At 52.9% G+C, this 22397-nt stretch overlaps 1 protein-coding gene across 3 annotated transcripts in view; it reads right to left on the reverse strand.

Annotated features, from left to right (window-relative positions):
* Positions 1-22397, reverse strand: part of LOC140122800 (uncharacterized) — a 119672-nt gene that overhangs the window by 23254 nt on the left and 74021 nt on the right. The gene's annotated exons all lie outside the window — the stretch shown is intronic.

Below are 22397 nucleotides of genomic sequence, written 5' to 3' on the forward strand. Positions count from 1 at the left end.
ATCACCATAGACAGGAGGCATCCTCTACACCTAGAGGAGAGGAGGTTCTACCATCACCATAGACAGGAGGCTTCCTCTACACCTAGAGGAGAGGAGATTCTACCATCACCATAGACAGGGGGCATCCTCTACACCTAGAGGAGAGGAGGTTCTACCATCACCATAGACAGGGGGCATCCTCTACACCTAGAAGAGACGAGGTTCTACCATCACCATAGACAGGGGGCATCCTCTACACCTAGAGGAGAGGAGGTTCTACCATCACCATAGACAGGGGGCATCCTCTACACCTAGAGGAGAGGAGGTTCTACCATCACCATAGACAGGGGGCATCCTCTACACCTAGAGGAGAGAGGATTCTACCATCACCATAGACAGGGGGCATCCTCTACGCCTAGAGGAGAGGAGGTTCTACCATCACCATAGACAGGGGACATCCTCTACACCTAGAGGAGAGGAGGTTCTACCATCACCATAGACAGGGGACATCCTCTACACCTAGAGGAGAGGAGGTTCTACCATCACCATAGACAGGGGACATCCTCTACACCTAGAGGAGAGGAGGTTCTACCATCACCATAGACAGGGGGCATCCTCTACGCCTAGAGGAGAGGAGGTTCTACCATCACCATAGACAGGGGACATCCTCTACACCTAGAGGAGAGGAGGTTCTACCATCACCATAGACAGGGGACATCCTCTACACCTAGAGGAGAGGAGGTTCTATCATCACCATAGACAGGGGACATCCTCTACACCTAGAGGAGAGGAGGTTCTACCATCACCATAGACAGGGGGCATCCTCTACACCTAGAGGAGAGGAGGTTCTACCATCACCATAGACAGGAGGCTTCCTCTACACCTAGAGGAGAGGAGGTTCTACCATCACCATAGACAGGGGACATCCTCTACACCTAGAGGAGAGGAGGTTCTACCATCACCATAGACAGGGGACATCCTCTACACCTAGAGGAGAGGAGGTTCTACCATCACCATAGACAGGGGACATCCTCTACACCTAGAGGAGAGGAGGTTCTACCATCACCATAGACAGGGGGCATCCTCTACACCTAGAGGAGAGGAGGTTCTACCATCACCATAGACAGGGGGCATCCTCTACACCTAGAGGAGAGGAGGTTCTACCATCACCATAGACAGGGGACATCCTCTACACCTAGAGGAGAGGAGGTTCTACCATCACCATAGACAGGGGGCATCCTCTACACCTAGAGGAGAGGCAGTTCTACCATCACCATAGACAGGGGGCATCCTCTACACCTAGAGGAGAGGAGGTTCTTCCATCACCATAGACAGGGGGCATCCTCTACACCTAGAGGAGAGGAGGTTCTACCATCACTATAGACAGGGGCATCCTCTACACCTAGAGGAGAGGAGGTTCTACCATCACCATAGACAGGGGGCATCCTCTACACCTAGAGGAGAGGAGATTCTATCATCACCATAGACAGGGGGCATCCTCTACACCTAGAGGAGAGGAGGTTCTACCATCACCATAGACAGGGGGCTTCCTCTACACCTAGAGGAGAGGAGGTTCTACCATCACCATAGACAGGGGCATCCTCTACACCTAGAGGAGAGGAGGTTCTACCATCACCATAGACAGGGGGCATCCTCTACACCTAGAGGAGAGGAGATTCTATCATCACCATAGACAGGGGGCTTCCTCTACACCTAGAGGAGAGGAGGTTCTACCATCACCATAGAGAGGGGACATCCTCTACGCCTAGAGGTGAGGAGGTTCTACCATCACCATAGACAGGAGGCATCCTCTACACCTAGAGGAGAGGAGATTCTACCATCACCATAGACAGGGGGCATCCTCTACACCTAGAGGAGAGGAGGTTCTATCATCACCATAGACAGGGGGCATCCTCTACACCTAGAGGAGAGGAGGTTCTACCATCACCATAGACAGGGGGCATCCTCTACACCTAGAGGAGAGGAGGTTCTACCATCACCATAGACAGGGGACATCCTCTACACCTAGAGGAGAGGAAGTTCTACCATCACCATAGACAGGGGGCATCCTCTACACCTAGAGGAGAGGAGGTTCTACCATCACCATAGACAGGGGGCATCCTCTACACCTAGAGGAGAGGAGGTTCTACCATCACCATAGACAGGGGACATCCTCTACACCTAGAGGAGAGGAGGTTCTACCATCACCATAGACAGGGGGCATCCTCTACACCTAGAGGAGAGGCAGTTCTACCATCACCATAGACAGGGGGCATCCTCTACACCTAGAGGAGAGGAGGTTCTTCCATCACCATAGACAGGGGGCATCCTCTACACCTAGAGGAGAGGAGGTTCTACCATCACTATAGACAGGGGCATCCTCTACACCTAGAGGAGAGGAGGTTCTACCATCACCATAGACAGGGGGCGTCCTCTACACCTAGAGGAGAGGAGATTCTATCATCACCATAGACAGGGGGCATCCTCTACACCTAGAGGAGAGGAGGTTCTACCATCACCATAGACAGGGGGCTTCCTCTACACCTAGAGGAGAGGAGGTTCTACCATCACCATAGACAGGGGCATCCTCTACACCTAGAGGAGAGGAGGTTCTACCATCACCATAGACAGGGGGCATCCTCTACACCTAGAGGAGAGGAGATTCTATCATCACCATAGACAGGGGGCTTCCTCTACACCTAGAGGAGAGGAGGTTCTACCATCACCATAGACAGGGGACATCCTCTACGCCTAGAGGTGAGGAGGTTCTACCATCACCATAGACAGGAGGCATCCTCTACACCTAGAGGAGAGGAGATTCTACCATCACCATAGACAGGGGGCTTCCTCTACACCTAGAGGAGAGGAGGTTCTACCATCACCATAGACAGGGGGCATCCTCTACACCTAGAGGAGAGGAGGTTCTACCATCACCATAGACAGGGGGCATCCTCTACACCTAGAGGAGAGGAGGTTCTACCATCACCATAGACAGGGGGCATCCTCTACACCTAGAGGAGAGGGGGTTCTACCATCACCATAGACAGGGGGCATTCACTACACCTAGAGGAGAGGAGGTTCTACCATCACCATAGACAGGGAACATCCTCTACACCTAGAGGAGAGGAGGTTCTATCATCACCATAGACAGGGGGCATCCTCTACACCTAGAGGAGAGGAGGTTCTACCATCACCATAGACAGGGGGCATCCTCTACACCTAGAGGAGAGGAGGTTCTACCATCACCATAGACAGGGGACATCCTCTACACCTAGAGGAGAGGAGGTTCTACCATCACCATAGACAGGGGGCATCCTCTACACCTAGAGGAGAGGAGGTTCTACCATCACCATAGACAGGGGACATCCTCTACACCTACAGGAGAGGAGATTCTACCATCACCATAGACAGGGGGCATCCTCTACACCTAGAGGAGAGGAGGTTCTACCATCACCATAGACAGGGGGCATCCACTACACCTAGAGGAGAGGAGGTTCTACCATCACCATAGACAGGGAACATCCTCTACACCTAGAGGAGAGGAGGTTCTATCATCACCATAGACAGGGGGCATCCTCTACACCTAGAGGAGAGGAGGTTCTACCATCACCATAGACAGGGGGCATCCTCTACACCTAGAGGAGAGGAGGTTCTACCATCACCATAGACAGGGGACATCCTCTACACCTACAGGAGAGGAGATTCTACCATTACCATAGACAGGGGGCATCCTCTACACCTAGAGGAGAGGAGATTCTACCATCACCATAGACAGGGGGCATCCTCTACACCTAGAGGAGAGGAGGTTCTACCATCACCATAGACAGGAGGCATCCTCTACACCTAGAGGAGAGGAGGTTCTACCATCACCATAGACAGGGGGCATCCTCTACACCTAGAGGAGAGGTCGATCTACCATCACCATAGACAGGGGGCATCCTCTGCACCTAGAGGAGAGGAGGTTCTACCATCACCATAGACAGGGGGCATCCTCTACACCTAGAGGAGAGGTCGATCTACCATCACCATAGACAGGGGGCATCCTCTGCACCTAGAGGAGAGGAGGTTCTACCATCACCATAGACAGGGGGCATCCTCTACACCTAGAGGAGAGGAGGTTCTACCATCACCATAGACAGGGGGCATCCTCTACACCTAGAGGAGAGGAGGTTCTACCATCACCATAGACAGGGGACATCCTCTACACCTAGAGGAGAGGGGGTTCTACCATCACCATAGACAGGGGGCATCCTCTACACCAAGAGGAGGGGAGGTTCTACCATCACCATAGACAGGGGGCATCCTCTACACCTAGAGGAGAGGAGGTCCTACCATCACCATAGACAGGGGGCATCCTCTACACCTAGAGGAGAGGGGGTTCTACCATCACCATATTCAGGGGGCATCCTCTACACCTAGAGGAGAGGAGGATCTACCATCACCATAGACAGGGGGCATCCTCTACACCTAGAGGAGAGGAGATTCTACCATCACCATAGACAGGGGACATCCTCTACACCTAGAGGAGAGGAGGTTCTACCATCACCATAGACAGGGGGCATCCTCTACACCTAGAGGAGAGGAGGTTCTACCATCACCATAGACAGGGGGCATCCTCTACACCTAGAGGAGAGCATGTTCTACCATCACCATAGACAGGGGCATCCTCTACACCTAGAGGAGAGGAGGTTCTACCATCACCATAGACAGGGGGCATCCTCTACACCTAGAGGAGAGCATGTTCTACCATCACCATAGACAGGGGCATCCTCTACACCTAGAGGAGAGGAGGTTCTACCATCACCATAGACAGGAGGCATCCTCTACACCTAGAGGAGAGGAGGTTCTACCATCTCCATAGACAGGGGACATCCTCTACACCTAGAGGAGAGGAGATTCTACCATCACCATAGACAGGGGGCATCCACTACACCAAGTGGAGGGGAGGTTGTACCATCACCATAGACAGGAGGCATCCTCTACACCTAGAGGAGAGGAGGTCCTACCATCACCATAGACAGGGGGCATCCTCTACACCTAGAGGAGAGGAGGTTCTACCATCACCATAGACAGGGGGCATCCTCTACACCTAGAGGAGAGGAGGATCTACCATCACCATAGACAGGGGCATCCTCTACACCTAGAGGAGAGGAGGTTCTACCATCACCATAGACAGGGGGCATCCTCTACACCTAGAGGAGAGGAGGTCCTACCATCACCATAGACAGGGGGCATCCTCTACACCTAGAGGAGAGGAGGTTCTACCATCACCATAGACAGGGGGCATCCTCTACACCTAGAGGAGAGGAGGATCTACCATCACCATAGACAGGGGGCATCCTCTACACCTAGAGGAGAGGAGGTTCTACCATCACCATTGACAGGAGGCATCCTCTACACCTAGAGGAGAGGAGGTTCTATCATCACCATAGACAGGGGACATCCTCTACACCTAGAGGAGGTTCTACCATCACTATAGACAGGGCGCATCCTCTACACTTAGAGGAGAGGAGGTTCTACCATCACCATAGACAGGGGACATCCTCTACGCCTAGAGGAGAGGAGGTTCTACCATCACCATAGACAGGGGACATCCTCTACACCTAGAGGAGAGGAGGTTCTACCATCACCATAGACAGGGGACATCCTCTACACCTAGAGGAGAGGAGGTTCTATCATCACCATAGACAGGGGACATCCTCTACACCTAGAGGAGAGGAGGTTCTACCATCACCATAGACAGGGGGCATCCTCTACACCTAGAGGAGAGGAGGTTCTACCATCACCATAGACAGGAGGCTTCCTCTACACCTAGAGGAGAGGAGGTTCTACCATCACCATAGACAGGGGACATCCTCTACACCTAGAGGAGAGGAGGTTCTACCATCACCATAGACAGGGGACATCCTCTACACCTAGAGGAGAGGAGGTTCTACCATTACCATAGACAGGGGGCTTCCTCTACACCTAGAGGAGAGGAGATTCTACCATCACCATAGACAGGGAGCATCCTCTACACCTAGAGGAGAGGAGGTTCTACCATCACCATAGACAGGGGGATCCTCTACACCTAGAGGAGAGGAGGTTCTACCATCACCATAGACAGGGGACATCCTCTACACCTAGAGGAGAGGAGGTTCTACCATCACCATAGACAGGGGACATCCTCTACACCTAGAGGAGAGGAGGTTCTACCATCACCATAGACAGGGGGCATCCTCTACACCTAGAGGAGAGGAAGTTCTACCATCACCATAGACAGGGGGCATCCTCTACACCTAGAGGAGAGGAGGTTCTACCATCACCATAGACAGGGGGCATCCTCTAAACCTAGAGGAGAGGAGGTTCTACCATCACCATAGACAGGGGACATCCTCTACACCTAGAGGAGAGGAGGTTTTACCATCACCATAGACAGGGGGCATCCTCTACACCTAGAGGAGAGGCAGTTCTACCATCACCATAGACAGGGGGCATCCTCTACACCTAGAGGAGAGGAGGTTCTTCCATCACCATAGACAGGGGGCATCCTCTACACCTAGAGGAGAGGAGGTTCTACCATCACTATAGACAGGGGCATCCTCTACACCTAGAGGAGAGGAGGTTCTACCATCACCATAGACAGGGGGCATCCTCTACACCTAGAGGAGAGGAGATTCTATCATCACCATAGACAGGGGGCATCCTCTACACCTAGAGGAGAGGAGGTTCTACCATCACCATAGACAGGGGGCTTCCTCTACACCTAGAGGAGAGGAGGTTCTACCATCACCATAGAAAGGGGCATCCTCTACACCTAGAGGAGAGGAGGTTCTACCATCACCATAGACAGGGGGCATCCTCTACACCTAGAGGAGAGGAGATTCTATCATCACCATAGACAGGGGGCTTCCTCTACACCTAGAGGAGAGGAGGTTCTACCATCACCATAGAGAGGGGACATCCTCTACGCCTAGAGGTGAGGAGGTTCTACCATCACCATAGACAGGAGGCATCCTCTACACCTAGAGGAGAGGAGATTCTACCATCACCATAGACAGGGGGCATCCTCTACACCTAGAGGAGAGGAGGTTCTATCATCACCATAGACAGGGGGCATCCTCTACACCTAGAGGAGAGGAGGTTCTACCATCACCATAGACAGGGGGCATCCTCTACACCTAGAGGAGAGGAGGTTCTACCATCACCATAGACAGGGGACATCCTCTACACCTAGAGGAGAGGAAGTTCTACCATCACCATAGACAGGGGGCATCCTCTACACCTAGAGGAGAGGAGGTTCTACCATCACCATAGACAGGGGGCATCCTCTACACCTAGAGGAGAGGAGGTTCTACCATCACCATAGACAGGGGACATCCTCTACACCTAGAGGAGAGGAGGTTCTACCATCACCATAGACAGGGGGCATCCTCTACACCTAGAGGAGAGGCAGTTCTACCATCACCATAGACAGGGGGCATCCTCTACACCTAGAGGAGAGGAGGTTCTTCCATCACCATAGACAGGGGGCATCCTCTACACCTAGAGGAGAGGAGGTTCTACCATCACTATAGACAGGGGCATCCTCTACACCTAGAGGAGAGGAGGTTCTACCATCACCATAGACAGGGGGCATCCTCTACACCTAGAGGAGAGGAGATTCTATCATCACCATAGACAGGGGGCATCCTCTACACCTAGAGGAGAGGAGGTTCTACCATCACCATAGACAGGGGGCTTCCTCTACACCTAGAGGAGAGGAGGTTCTACCATCACCATAGACAGGGGGCATCCTCTACACCTAGAGGAGAGGAGATTCTATCATCACCATAGACAGGGGACATCCTCTACACCTAGAGGAGAGGAGGTTCTACCATCACCATAGACAGGGGACATCCTCTACGCCTAGAGGTGAGGAGGTTCTACCATCACCATAGACAGGAGGCATCCTCTACACCTAGAGGAGAGGAGATTCTACCATCACCATAGACAGGGGGCTTCCTCTACACCTAGAGGAGAGGAGGTTCTACCATCACCATAGACAGGGGGCATCCTCTACACCTAGAGGAGAGGAGGTTCTACCATCACCATAGACAGGGGGCATCCTCTACACCTAGAGGAGAGGAGGTTCTACCATCACCATAGACAGGGGGCATCCTCTACACCTAGAGGAGAGGGGGTTCTACCATCACCATAGACAGGGGGCATTCACTACACCTAGAGGAGAGGAGGTTCTACCATCACCATAGACAGGAGGCATCCTCTACACCTAGAGGAAAGGAGGTTCTACCATCACCATAGACAGGGGACATCCTCTACACCTAGAGGAGAGGAGGTTCTACCATCACCATAGACAGGGGGCATCCTCTACACCTAGAGGAGAGGGGGTTCTACCATCACCATAGACAGGGGGCATTCACTACACCTAGAGGAGAGGAGGTTCTACCATCACCATAGACAGGGGGCATCCTCTACACCTAGAGGAGAGGAGGTTCTACCATCACCATAGACAGGGGGCATCCTCTACACCTAGAGGAGAGGGGGTTCTACCATCACCATAGACAGGGGGCATTCACTACACCTAGAGGAGAGGAGGTTCTACCATCACCATAGACAGGGGACATCCTCTACACCTAGAGGAGAGGAGGTTCTACCATCACCATAGACAGGGGGCATCCTCTACACCTAGAGGAGAGGAGGTTCTACCATCACCATAGACAGGGAACATCCTCTACACCTAGAGGAGAGGAGGTTCTATCATCACCATAGACAGGGGGCATCCTCTACACCTAGAGGAGAGGAGGTTCTACCATCACCATAGACAGGGGGCATCCTCTACACCTAGAGGAGAGGAGGTTCTACCATCACCATAGACAGGGGACATCCTCTACACCTAGAGGAGAGGAGGTTCTACCATCACCATAGACAGGGGGCATCCTCTACACCTAGAGGAGAGGAGGTTCTACCATCACCATAGACAGGGGACATCCTCTACACCTACAGGAGAGGAGATTCTACCATCACCATAGACAGGGGGCATCCTCTACACCTAGAGGAGAGGAGGTTCTACCATCACCATAGACAGGGGGCATCCACTACACCTAGAGGAGAGGAGGTTCTACCATCACCATAGACAGGGAACATCCTCTACACCTAGAGGAGAGGAGGTTCTATCATCACCATAGACAGGGGGCATCCTCTACACCTAGAGGAGAGGAGGTTCTACCATCACCATAGACAGGGGGCATCCTCTACACCTAGAGGAGAGGAGGTTCTACCATCACCATAGACAGGGGACATCCTCTACACCTACAGGAGAGGAGATTCTACCATTACCATAGACAGGGGGCATCCTCTACACCTAGAGGAGAGGAGATTCTACCATCACCATAGACAGGGGGCATCCTCTACACCTAGAGGAGAGGAGGTTCTACCATCACCATAGACAGGAGGCATCCTCTACACCTAGAGGAGAGGAGGTTCTACCATCACCATAGACAGGGGGCATCCTCTACACCTAGAGGAGAGGTCGATCTACCATCACCATAGACAGGGGGCATCCTCTGCACCTAGAGGAGAGGAGGTTCTACCATCACCATAGACAGGGGGCATCCTCTACACCTAGAGGAGAGGTCGATCTACCATCACCATAGACAGGGGGCATCCTCTGCACCTAGAGGAGAGGAGGTTCTACCATCACCATAGACAGGGGGCATCCTCTACACCTAGAGGAGAGGAGGTTCTACCATCACCATAGACAGGGGGCATCCTCTACACCTAGAGGAGAGGAGGTTCTACCATCACCATAGACAGGGGACATCCTCTACACCTAGAGGAGAGGGGGTTCTACCATCACCATAGACAGGGGGCATCCTCTACACCAAGAGGAGGGGAGGTTCTACCATCACCATAGACAGGGGGCATCCTCTACACCTAGAGGAGAGGAGGTCCTACCATCACCATAGACAGGGGGCATCCTCTACACCTAGAGGAGAGGGGGTTCTACCATCACCATATTCAGGGGGCATCCTCTACACCTAGAGGAGAGGAGGATCTACCATCACCATAGACAGGGGGCATCCTCTACACCTAGAGGAGAGGAGATTCTACCACCACCATAGACAGGGGGCATCCTCTACACCTAGAGGAGAGGAGGTTCTACCATCACCATAGACAGGAGGCATCCTCTACACCTAGAGGAGAGGAGGTTCTACCATCACCATAGACAGGGGCATCCTCTACACCAAGAGGAGAGGAGGTTCTACCATCACCATAGACAGGGGGCAGCCTCTACACCTAGAGGAGAGGAGGTTCTACCATCACCATAGACAGGGGGCATCCTCTACACCTAGAGGAGAGGAGGTTCTACCATCCCCATAGACAGGGGGCATCCTCTACACCTAGAGGAGAGGAGGCTCTACCATCACCATAGAGAGGAGGCATCCTCTACACCTAGAGGAGAGGAGGTTCTACCATCACCATAGACAGGGGGCATCCTTTACACCTAGAGGAGAGGAGATTCTACCATCACCATAGACAGGAGGCATCCTCTACGCCTAGAGGAGAGGAGATTCTACCATCACCATAGACAGGGGACATCCTCTACACCTAGAGGAGAGGAGGTTCTACCATCACCATAGACAGGGGGCATCCTCTACACCTAGAGGAGAGGAGGTTCTACCATCACCATAGACAGGAGGCATCCTCTACACCTAGAGGAGAGGAGGTTCTACCATCACCATAGACAGGGGGCATCCTCTACACCTAGAGGAGAGGAGGTTCTACCATCACCATAGACAGGAGGCATCCTCTACACCTAGAGGAGAGGAGGTTCTATCATCACCATAGACAGGGGACATCCTCTACACCTAGAGGAGAGGAGGTTCTACCATCACCATAGACAGGGGACATCCTCTACACCTAGAGGAGAGGAGGTTCTATCATCACCATAGACAGGGGACATCCTCTACACCTAGAGGAGAGGAGGTTCTACCATCACCATAGACAGGGGACATCCTCTACACCTAGAGGAGAGGAGGTTCTACCATCACCATAGACAGGGCGCATCCTCTACACCTAGAGGAGAGGAGGTTCTATCATCACCATAGACAGGGGGCATCCTTTACACCTAGAGGAGAGGAGGTTCTATCATCACCATAGACAGGGGACATCCTCTACACCTAGAGGAGAGGAGGTTCTATCATCACCATAGACAGGGGGCATCCTCTACACCTAGAGGAGAGGAGGTTCTACCATCACCATAGACAGGGGACATCCTCTACACCTAGAGGAGAGGAGGTTCTACCATCACCATATACATGGGGCATCCTCTACACCTAGAGGAGAGGAGGTTCTACCATCACCATAGACAGAGGCATCCTCTACACCTAGAGGAGAGGAGGTTCTACCATCACCATAGACAGGGGGCATCCTCTACACCTAGAGGAGAGGAGGTTCTACCATCACCATAGACAGTGGGCATCCTCTACACCTAGAGGAGAGGAGGTTCTACCATCACCATAGACAGGGGGCATCCTCTACACCTAGAGGAGAGGAGGTTCTACCATCACCATAGACAGGGGGCATCCTCTACACCTAGAGGAGAGGAGGTTCTACCATCACCATAGACAGGGGGCATCCTCTACACCTAGAGGAGAGGAGGATCTACCATCACCATAGACAGGGACATCCTCTACACCTAGAGGAGAGGAGGTTCTACCATCACCATAGACAGGAGGCATCCTCTACACCTAGAGGAGAGGAGGTTCTACCATCACCATAGACAGGGGGCATCCTCTACACCTAGAGGATAGGAGATTCTACCATCACCATAGACAGGGACATCCTCTACACCTAGAGGAGAGGAGGTTCTACCATCACCATAGACAGGGGGCATCCTCTACACCTAGAGGAGAGGAGGTTCTACCATCACCATAGACAGGGGACATCCTCTACACCTAGAGGAGAGGAGGTTCTACCATCACCATAGACAGGGGGCATCCTCTACACCTAGAGGAGAGGAGGTTCTATCATCACCATAGACAGGGGGCATCCTCTACACCTAGAGGAGAGGAGGTTCTACCATCACCATATACAGGGGATATCCTCTACACCTAGAGGAGAGGAGGCTCTACCATCACCATAGACAGGGGGCATCCTCTACACCTAGAGGAGAGGAGGTTCTACCATCACCATAGACAGGGGCATCCTCTACACCTAGAGGAGAGGAGGTTCTACCATCACCATAGACAGGGGGCATCCTCTACACCTAGAGGAGAGCATGTTCTACCATCACCATAGACAGGGGCATCCTCTACACCTAGAGGAGAGGAGGTTCTACCATCACCATAGACAGGAGGCATCCTCTACACCTAGAGGAGAGGAGGTTCTACCATCTCCATAGACAGGGGACATCCTCTACACCTAGAGGAGAGGAGATTCTACCATCACCATAGACAGGGGGCATCCACTACACCAAGTGGAGGGGAGGTTGTACCATCACCATAGACAGGGGGCATCCTCTACACCTAGAGGAGAGGAGGTCCTACCATCACCATAGACAGGGGGCATCCTCTACACCTAGAGGAGAGGAGGTTCTACCATCACCATAGACAGGGGGCATCCTCTACACCTAGAGGAGAGGAGGATCTACCATCACCATAGACAGGGGCATCCTCTACACCTAGAGGAGAGGAGGTTCTACCATCACCATAGACAGGGGGCATCCTCTACACCTAGAGGAGAGGAGGTCCTACCATCACCATAGACAGGGGGCATCCTCTACACCTAGAGGAGAGGAGGTTCTACCATCACCATAGACAGGGGGCATCCTCTACACCTAGAGGAGAGGAGGATCGACCATCACCATAGACAGGGGGCATCCTCTACACCTAGAGGAGAGGAGGTTCTACCATCACCATTGACAGGAGGCATCCTCTACACCAAGAGGAGAGGAGGTTCTATCATCACCATAGACAGGGGACATCCTCTACACTTAGAGGAGAGGAGGTTCTACCATCACCATAGACAGGGGGCATCCTCTACACTTAGAGGAGAGGAGGTTCTACCATCACTATAGACAGGGCGCATCCTCTACACTTAGAGGAGAGGAGGTTCTACCATCACCATAGACAGGGGGCATCCTCTACGCCTAGAGGAGAGGAGGTTCTACCATCACCATAGACAGGGGACATCCTCTACACCTAGAGGAGAGGAGGTTCTACCATCACCATAGACAGGGGACATCCTCTACACCTAGAGGAGAGGAGGTTCTATCATCACCATAGACAGGGGGCATCCTCTACACCTAGAGGAGAGAAGGTTCTACCATCACCATAGACAGGGGACATCCTCTACACCTAGAGGAGAGGAGGTTCTACCATCACCATAGACAGGGGGCATCCTCTACACCTAGAGGAGAGGAGGTTCTACCATCACCATAGACAGGAGGCATCCTCTACACCTAGAGGAGAGGAGGTTCTACCATCACCATAGACAGGGGGCATCCTCTACACCTAGAGGAATAGGAGGTTCTACCATCACCATAGACAGGGGGCATCCTCTACACCTAGAGGAGAGGAGGTTCTACCATCACCATAGACAGGGGACATCCTCTACACCTAGAGGAGAGGAGGTTCTACCATCACCATAGACAGGGGACATCCTCTACACCTAGAGGAGAGGAGGTTCTACCATCACCATTGACAGGGGACATCCTCTACACCTAGAGGAGAGGAGGTTCTACCATCACCATAGACAGGGGGCATCCTCTACACCTAGAGGAGAGGAGGTTCTACCATCACCATAGACAGGGGACATCCTCTACACCTAGAGGAGAGGAGGTTCTACCATCACCATAGACAGGGGGCTTCCTCTACACCTAGAGGAGAGGAAGTTCTACCATCACCATAGACAGGGGGCATCCTCTACACCTAGAGGAGAGGAGGTTCTACCATCACCATAGACAGGGGACATCCTCTACACCTAGAGGAGAGGAGGTTCTACCATCACCATAGACAGGGGACATCCTCTACACCTAGAGGAGAGGAAGTTCTACCATCACCATAGACAGGGGGCATCCTCTACACCTAGAGGAGAGGAGGTTCTACCATCACCATAGACAGGGGGCATCCTCTACACCTAGAGGAGAGGAAGTTCTACCATCACCATAGACAGGGGCATCCTCTACACCTAGAGGAGAGGAGGTTCTACCATCACCATAGACAGGGGGCATCCTCTACACCTAGAGGAGAGGAGGTTCTACCATCACCATAGACAGGGGACATCCTCTACACCTAGAGGAGAGGAGATTCTATCATCACCATAGACAGGGGGCTTCCTCTACACCTAGAGGAGAGGAGGTTCTACCATCACCATAGACAGGGGCATCCTCTACACCTAGAGGAGAGGAGGTTCTACCATCACCATAGACAGGGGGCATCCTCTACACCTAGAGGAGAGGAGATTCTATCATCACCATAGACAGGGGGCTTCCTCTACACCTAGAGGAGAGGAGGTTCTACCATCACCATAGAGAGGGGACATCCTCTACGCCTAGAGGTGAGGAGGTTCTACCATCACCATAGACAGGAGGCATCCTCTACACCTAGAGGAGAGGAGATTCTACCATCACCATAGACAGGGGGCTTCCTCTACACCTAGAGGAGAGGAGGTTCTACCATCACCATAGACAGGGGGCATCCTCTACACCTAGAGGAGAGGAGGTTCTACCATCACCATAGACAGGGGGCATCCTCTACACCTAGAGGAGAGGAGGTTCTACCATCACCATAGACAGGGGGCATCCTCTACACCTAGAGGAGAGGGGGTTCTACCATCACCATAGACAGGGGGCATCCACTACACCTAGAGGAGAGGAGGTTCTACCATCACCATAGACAGGGAACATCCTCTACACCTAGAGGAGAGGAGGTTCTATCATCACCATAGACAGGGGGCATCCTCTACACCTAGAGGAGAGGAGGTTCTACCATCACCATAGACAGGGGGCATCCTCTACACCTAGAGGAGAGGAGGTTCTACCATCACCATAGACAGGGGGCATCCTCTACACCTAGAGGAGAGGAGGTTCTACCATCACCATAGACAGGGGACATCCTCTACACCTACAGGAGAGGAGATTCTACCATCACCATAGACAGGGGGCATCCTCTACACCTAGAGGAGATTCTACCATCACCATAGACAGGGGGCATCCTCTACACCTAGAGGAGAGGAGGTTCTACCATCACCATAGACAGGAGGCATCCTCTACACCTAGAGGAGAGGTCGATCTACCATCACCATAGACAGGGGGCATCCTCTGCACCTAGAGGAGAGGAGGTTCTACCATCACCATAGACAGGGGGCATCCTCTACACCTAGAGGAGAGGAGGTTCTACCATCACCATAGACAGGGGGCATCCTCTACACCTAGAGGAGAGGAGATTCTACCATCACCATAGACAGGGGGCATCCTCTACACCTAGAGGAGAGGTCGATCTACCATCACCATAGACAGGGGGCATCCTCTGCACCTAGAGGAGAGGAGGTTCTACCATCACCATAGACAGGGGGCATCCTCTACACCTAGAGGAGAGGAGGTTCTACCATCACCATAGACAGGGGACATCCTCTACACCTAGAGGAGAGGGGGTTCTACCATCACCATAGACAGGGGGCATCCTCTACACCTAGAGGAGAGGAGGATCTACCATCACCATAGACAGGGGGCATCCTCTACACCTAGAGGAGAGGAGGTTCTACCATCACCATAGACAGGGGGCATCCTCTACCCCTAGAGGAGAGGAGGTCCTACCATCACCATAGACAGGGGGCATCCTCTACACCTAGAGGAGAGGAGGTTCTACCATCACCATAGACAGGGGGCATCCTCTACACCTAGAGGAGAGGAGATTCTACCATCACCATAGACAGGGGGCATCCACTACACCAAGAGGAGGGGAGGTTCTACCATCACCATAGACAGGGGGCATCCTCTACACCTAGAGGAGAGGGGGTTCTACCATCACCATATTCAGGGGGCATCCTCTACACCTAGAGGAGAGGAGGATCTACCATCACCATAGACAGGGGGCATCCTCTACACCTAGAGGAGAGGAGATTCTACCACCACCATAGACAGGGGGCATCCTCTACACCTAGAGGAGAGGAGGTTCTACCATCACCATAGACAGGAGGCATCCTCTACACCTAGAGGAGAGGAGGTTCTACCATCACCATAGACAGGGGCATCCTCTACACCAAGAGGAGAGGAGGTTCTACCATCACCATAGACAGGGGGCAGCCTCTACACCTAGAGGAGAGGAGGTTCTACCATCACCATAGACAGGGGGCATCCTCTACACCTAGAGGAGAGGAGGTTCTACCATCACCATAGACAGGAGGCATCCTCTACACCTAGAGGAGAGGAGGTTCTACCATCACCATAGACAGGGGCATCCTCTACACCAAGAGGAGAGGAGGTTCTACCATCACCATAGACAGGGGGCAGCCTCTACACCTAGAGGAGAGGAGGTTCTACCATCACCATAGACAGGGGGCATCCTCTACACCTAGAGGAGAGGAGGTTCTACCATCCCCATAGACAGGGGGCATCCTCTACACCTAGAGGAGAGGAGGCTCTACCATCACCATAGAGAGGAGGCATCCTCTACACCTAGAGGAGAGGAGGTTCTACCATCACCATAGACAGGGGGCATCCTCTACACCTAGAGGAGAGGAGGTTCTACCATCACCATAGACAGGGGGCATCCTCTACACCTAGAGGAGAGGAGGTTCTACCATCACCATAGACAGGGGACATCCTCTACACCTAGAGGAGAGGAGGTCCTACCTTCACCATAGACAGGGGGCATCCTCTACACCTAGAGGAGAGGGGGTTCTACCATCACCATAGACAGGGGGCATCCTCTACACCTAGAGGAGAGGAGATTCTACCATCACCATAGACAGGGGGCATCCTCTACACCTAGAGGAGAGGAGGTTCTACCATCACCATAGACAGGAGGCATCCTCTGCACCTAGAGGAGAGAAGGTGCTACCATCACCATAGACAGGGGGCATCCTCTACACCTAGAGGAGAGGAGATTCTACCATCACCATAGACAGGGGGCATCCTCTACACCTAGAGGAGAGGAGGTTCTACCATCACCATAGACAGGAGGCATCCTCTACACCTAGAGGAGAGGAGGTTCTACCATCACCATAGACAGGGGGCATCCTCTACACCTAGAGGAGAGGAGGTTCTACCATCACCATAGACAGGGGGCATCCTCTACACCTAGAGGAGAGGAGGTTCTACCATCACCATAGACAGGAGGCATCCTCTACACCTAGAGGAGAGGAGGTTCTACCATCACCATAGACAGGGGACATCCTCTACACCTAGAGGAGAGGAGGTTCTACCATCACCATAGACAGGGGGCATCCTCTACACCTAGAGGAGAGGAGGTTCTACCATCACCATAGACAGGGGGCATCCTCTATACCTAGAGGAGAGGAGGTTCTACCATCACCATAGACAGGGGGCATCCTCTACCCCTAGAGGAGAGGAGGTTCTACCATCACCATAGACAGGGGGCATCCTCTACACCTAGAGGAGAGGAACTACTACCATCACCATAGACAGGAGGCATCCTCTACACCTAGAGGAGAGGAGGTTCTACCATCACCATAGACAGAGGGCATCCTCTACACCTAGAGGAGAGGAGGTTCTACCATCACCATAGACAGGAGGCATCCTCTACACCTAGAGGAGAGGAGGTTCTACCATCACCATAGACAGGGGGCATCCTCTATACCTAGAGGAGAGGAGGTTCTACCATCACCATAGACAGGAGGCATCCTCTACACCTAGAGGAGAGGAGGTTCTACCATCACCATAGACAGGGGCATCCTCTACACCTAGAGGAGAGGAGGTTCTACCATCACCATAGACAGGGAGCATCCTCTACACCTAGAGGAGAGGAGGTTCTACCATCACCATAGACAGGGGACATCCTCTACACCTAGAGGAGAGGAGGTTCTACCATCACCATAGACAGGGGGCATCCTCTACACCTAGAGGAGAGGAGGTTCTACCATCACCATAGACAGGAGGCATCCTCTACACCTAGAGGAGAGGAGGTTCTACCATCACCATAGACAGGGGGCATCCTCTACACCTAGAGGAGAGGAGATTCTACCATCACCATAGACAGGGGGCATCCTCTACACCTAGAGGAGAGGAGGTTCTACCATCACCATAGACAGGGGACATCCTCTACACCTAGAGGAGAGGAGGTTCTACCATCACCATAGACAGGGGGCATCCTCTACACCTAGAGGAGAGGAGGTTCTACCATCACCATAGACAGGGGGCATCCTCTACACCTAGAGGAGAGGAGGTTCTACCATCACCATATACAGGGGTCATCCTCTACACCTAGAGGAGAGGAGGTTCTACCATCACCATAGACAGGGGACATCCTCTACACCTAGAGGAGAGGAGGTTCTACCATCACCATAGACAGGGGGCATCCACTACACCAAGTGGAGGGGAGGTTGTACCATCACCATAGACAGGGGGCATCCTCTACACCTAGAGGAGAGGAGGTCCTACCATCACCATAGACAGGGGGCATCCTCTACACCTAGAGGAGAGGAGGTTCTACCATCGCCATAGACAGGGGGCATCCTCTACACCTAGAGGAGAGGAGGATCTACCATCACCATAGACCGGGAACATCCTCTGCACCTAGAGGAGAGGAGGTTCTACCATCACCATAGACAGGGGACATCCTCTACACCTAGAGGAGAGGAGGTTCTACCATCACCATAGACAGGGGGCATCCTCTACACCTAGAGGAGAGGAGGTCCTACCACCACCATAGACAGGGGGCATCCTCTACACCTAGAGGAGAGGAGGTTCTACCATCACCATAGACAGGGGGCATCCTCTACACCTAGAGGAGAGGAGGATCTACCATCACCATAGACCGGGAACATCCTCTGCACCTAGAGGAGAGGAGGTTCTACCATCACCATAGACAGGGGACATCCTCTACACCTAGAGGAGAGGAGGTTCTACCATCACCATAGACAGGGGGCATCCTCTACACCTAGAGGAGAGGAGGTTCTACCATCACCATAGACAGGGGGCATCCTCTGCACCTAGAGGAGAGGAGGTTCTACCATCACCATAGACAGGGGACATCCTCTACACCTAGAGGAGAGGAGGTTCTACCATCACCATAGACAGGGGACATCCTCTACACCTAGAGGAGGTTCTACCATCACTATAGACAGGGCGCATCCTCTACACTTAGAGGAGAGGAGGTTCTACCATCACCATAGACAGGGGGCATCCTCTACGCCTAGAGCAGAGGAGGTTCTACCATCACCATAGACAGGGGGCATCCTCTACACCTAGAGGAGAGGAGATTCTATCATCACCATAGACAGGGGGCTTCCTCTACACCTAGAGGAGAGGAGGTTCTACCATCACCATAGACAGGGGACATCCTCTACACCTAGAGGAGAGGAGGTTCTATCATCACCATAGACAGGGGGCATCCTCTACACCCAGAGGAGAGGAGATTCTACCATCACCATAGACAGGGGGCATCCTCTACACCTAGAGGAGAGGGGGTTCTACCATCACCATAGACAGGGGGCATCCTCTACACCTAGAGGAGAGGAGGATCTACCATCACCATAGACAGGGGGCATCCTCTACACCTAGAGGAGAGGAGGTTCTACCATCACCATAGACAGGGGGCATCCTCTACACCTAGAGGAGTGGAGGTTCTACCATCACCATAGACAGGGGGCATCCTCTACACCTAGAGGAGAGGAGATTCTACCATCACCATAGACAGGGGGCATCCACTACACCTAGAGGAGAGGGGGTTCTACCATCACCATAGACAGGGGGCATCCTCTACACCTAGAGGAGAGGAGGTTCTACCATCACCATAGACAGGGGGCATCCTCTACACCTAGAGGAGAGGGGGTTCTACCATCACCATAGACAGGGGGCATCCTCTACACCTAGAGGAGAGGAGGTTCTACCATCACCATAGACAGGGGGCATCCTCTACACCTAGAGGAGAGGGGGTTCTACCATCACCATAGACAGGGGGCATCCTCTACACCTAGAGGAGAGGAGGTTCTACCATCACCATAGACAGGTGGCATCCTCTACACCTAGAGGAGAGGAGATTCTACCATCACCATAGACAGGTGGCATCCTCTACACCTAGAGGAGAGGAGGTTCTACCATCACCATAGACAGGGGACATCCTCTACACCTAGAGGAGAGGAGGTTCTACCATCACCATAGACAGGGAACATCCTCTACACCTAGAGGAGAGGAGGTTCTACCATCACCATAGACAGGGGACATCCTCTACACCTAGAGGAGAGGAGGTTCTACCATCACCATAGACAGGGGACATCCTCTACACCTAGAGGAGAGGAGGTTCTACCATCACCATAGACAGGGGGCATCCTCTACACCTACAGGAGAGGAGATTCTACCATCACCATAGACAGGGGGCATCCTCTACACCTAGAGGAGAGGAGATTCTACCATCACCATAGACAGGGGGCATCCTCTACACCTAGAGGAGAGGAGGTTCTACCATCACCATAGACAGGGGACATCCTCTACACCTACAGGAGAGGAGATTCTACCATCACCATAGACAGGGGGCATCCTCTACACCTAGAGGAGAGGAGATTCTACCATCACCATAGACAGGGGGCATCCTCTACACCTAGAGGAGAGGAGGTTCTACCATCACCATAGACAGGAGGCATCCTCTACACCTAGAGGAGAGGAGGTTCTACCATCACCATAGACAGGGGGCATCCTCTACACCAAGAGGAGAGGTCGATCTACCATCACCATAGACAGGGGGCATCCTCTGCACCTAGAGGAGAGGAGGTTCTACCATCACCATAGACAGGGGGCATCCTCTACACCTAGAGGAGAGGAGGTTCTACCATCACCATAGACAGGGGACATCCTCTACACCTAGAGGAGAGGAGGTTCTATCATCACCATAGACAGGGGGCATCCTCTACACCTAGAGGAGAGGAGGTTCTACCATCACCATAGACAGGGGGCATCCTCTACCCCTAGAGGAGAGGAGGTCCTACCATCACCATAGACAGGGGGCATCCTCTACACCTAGAGGAGAGGAGGATCTACCATCACCATAGACAGGGGGCATCCTCTACACCTAGAAGAGAGGAGATTCTACCATCACCATAGACAGGGGGCATCCACTACACCAAGAGGAGGGGAGGTTCTACCATCACCATAGACAGGGGGCATCCTCTACACCTAGAGGAGAGGAGGTCCTACCATCACCATAGACAGGGGGCATCCTCTACACCTAGAGGAGAGGGGGTTCTACCATCACCATATTCAGGGGGCATCCTCTACACCTAGAGGAGAGGAGGATCTACCATCACCATAGACAGGGGGCATCCCCTACACCTAGAGGAGAGGAGGTTCTACCATCACCATAGACAGGGGGCATCCTCTACACCTAGAGGAGAGGAGATTCTACCATCACCATAGACAGGGGGCATCCTCTACACCTAGAGGAGAGGAGGTTCTACCATCACCATAGACAGGAGGCATCCTCTACACCTAGAGGAGAGGGGGTTCTACCATCACCATAGACAGGGGGCATCCTCTACACCTAGAGGAGAGGAGGATCTACCATCACCATAGACAGGGGGCATCCTCTACACCTAGAGGAGAGGAGATTCTACCATCACCATAGACAGGGGGCATCCTCTACACCTAGAGGAGAGGAGGTTCTACCATCACCATAGACAGGAGGCATCCTCTACACCTAGAGGAGAGGAGGATCTACCATCACCATAGACAGGGGGCATCCTCTACACCTAGAGGAGAGGAGGTTCTACCATCACCATAGACAGGGGGCATCCTCTACACCTAGAGGAGAGGAGGATCTACCATCACCATAGACAGGGGGCATCCTCTACACCTAGAGGAGAGGAGATTCTACCATCACCATAGACAGGGGGCATCCTCTACACCTAGAGGAGAGGAGGTTCTACCATCAGCATAGACAGGGGGCATCCTCTACACCTAGAGGAGAGGAGGTTCTACCATCACCATAGACAGGAGGCATCCTCTACACCTAGAGGAGAGGAGGTTCTACCATCACCATAGACAGAGGGCATCCTCTACACCTAGAGGAGAGGAGGTTCTACTATCACCATAGACAGGAGGCATCCTCTACACCTAGAGGAGAGGAGGTTCTACCATCACCATAGACAGGGGGCATCCTCTACACCTAGAGGAGAGGAGGTTCTACCATCACCATAGACAGGAGGCATCCTCTACACCTAGAGGAGAGGAGGTTCTACCATCACCATAGACAGGGGACATC

Source organism: Engystomops pustulosus, chromosome 3 (genome assembly GCF_040894005.1).
Source record: "Engystomops pustulosus chromosome 3, aEngPut4.maternal, whole genome shotgun sequence".
NCBI lineage: Eukaryota > Metazoa > Chordata > Amphibia > Anura > Leptodactylidae > Engystomops > Engystomops pustulosus.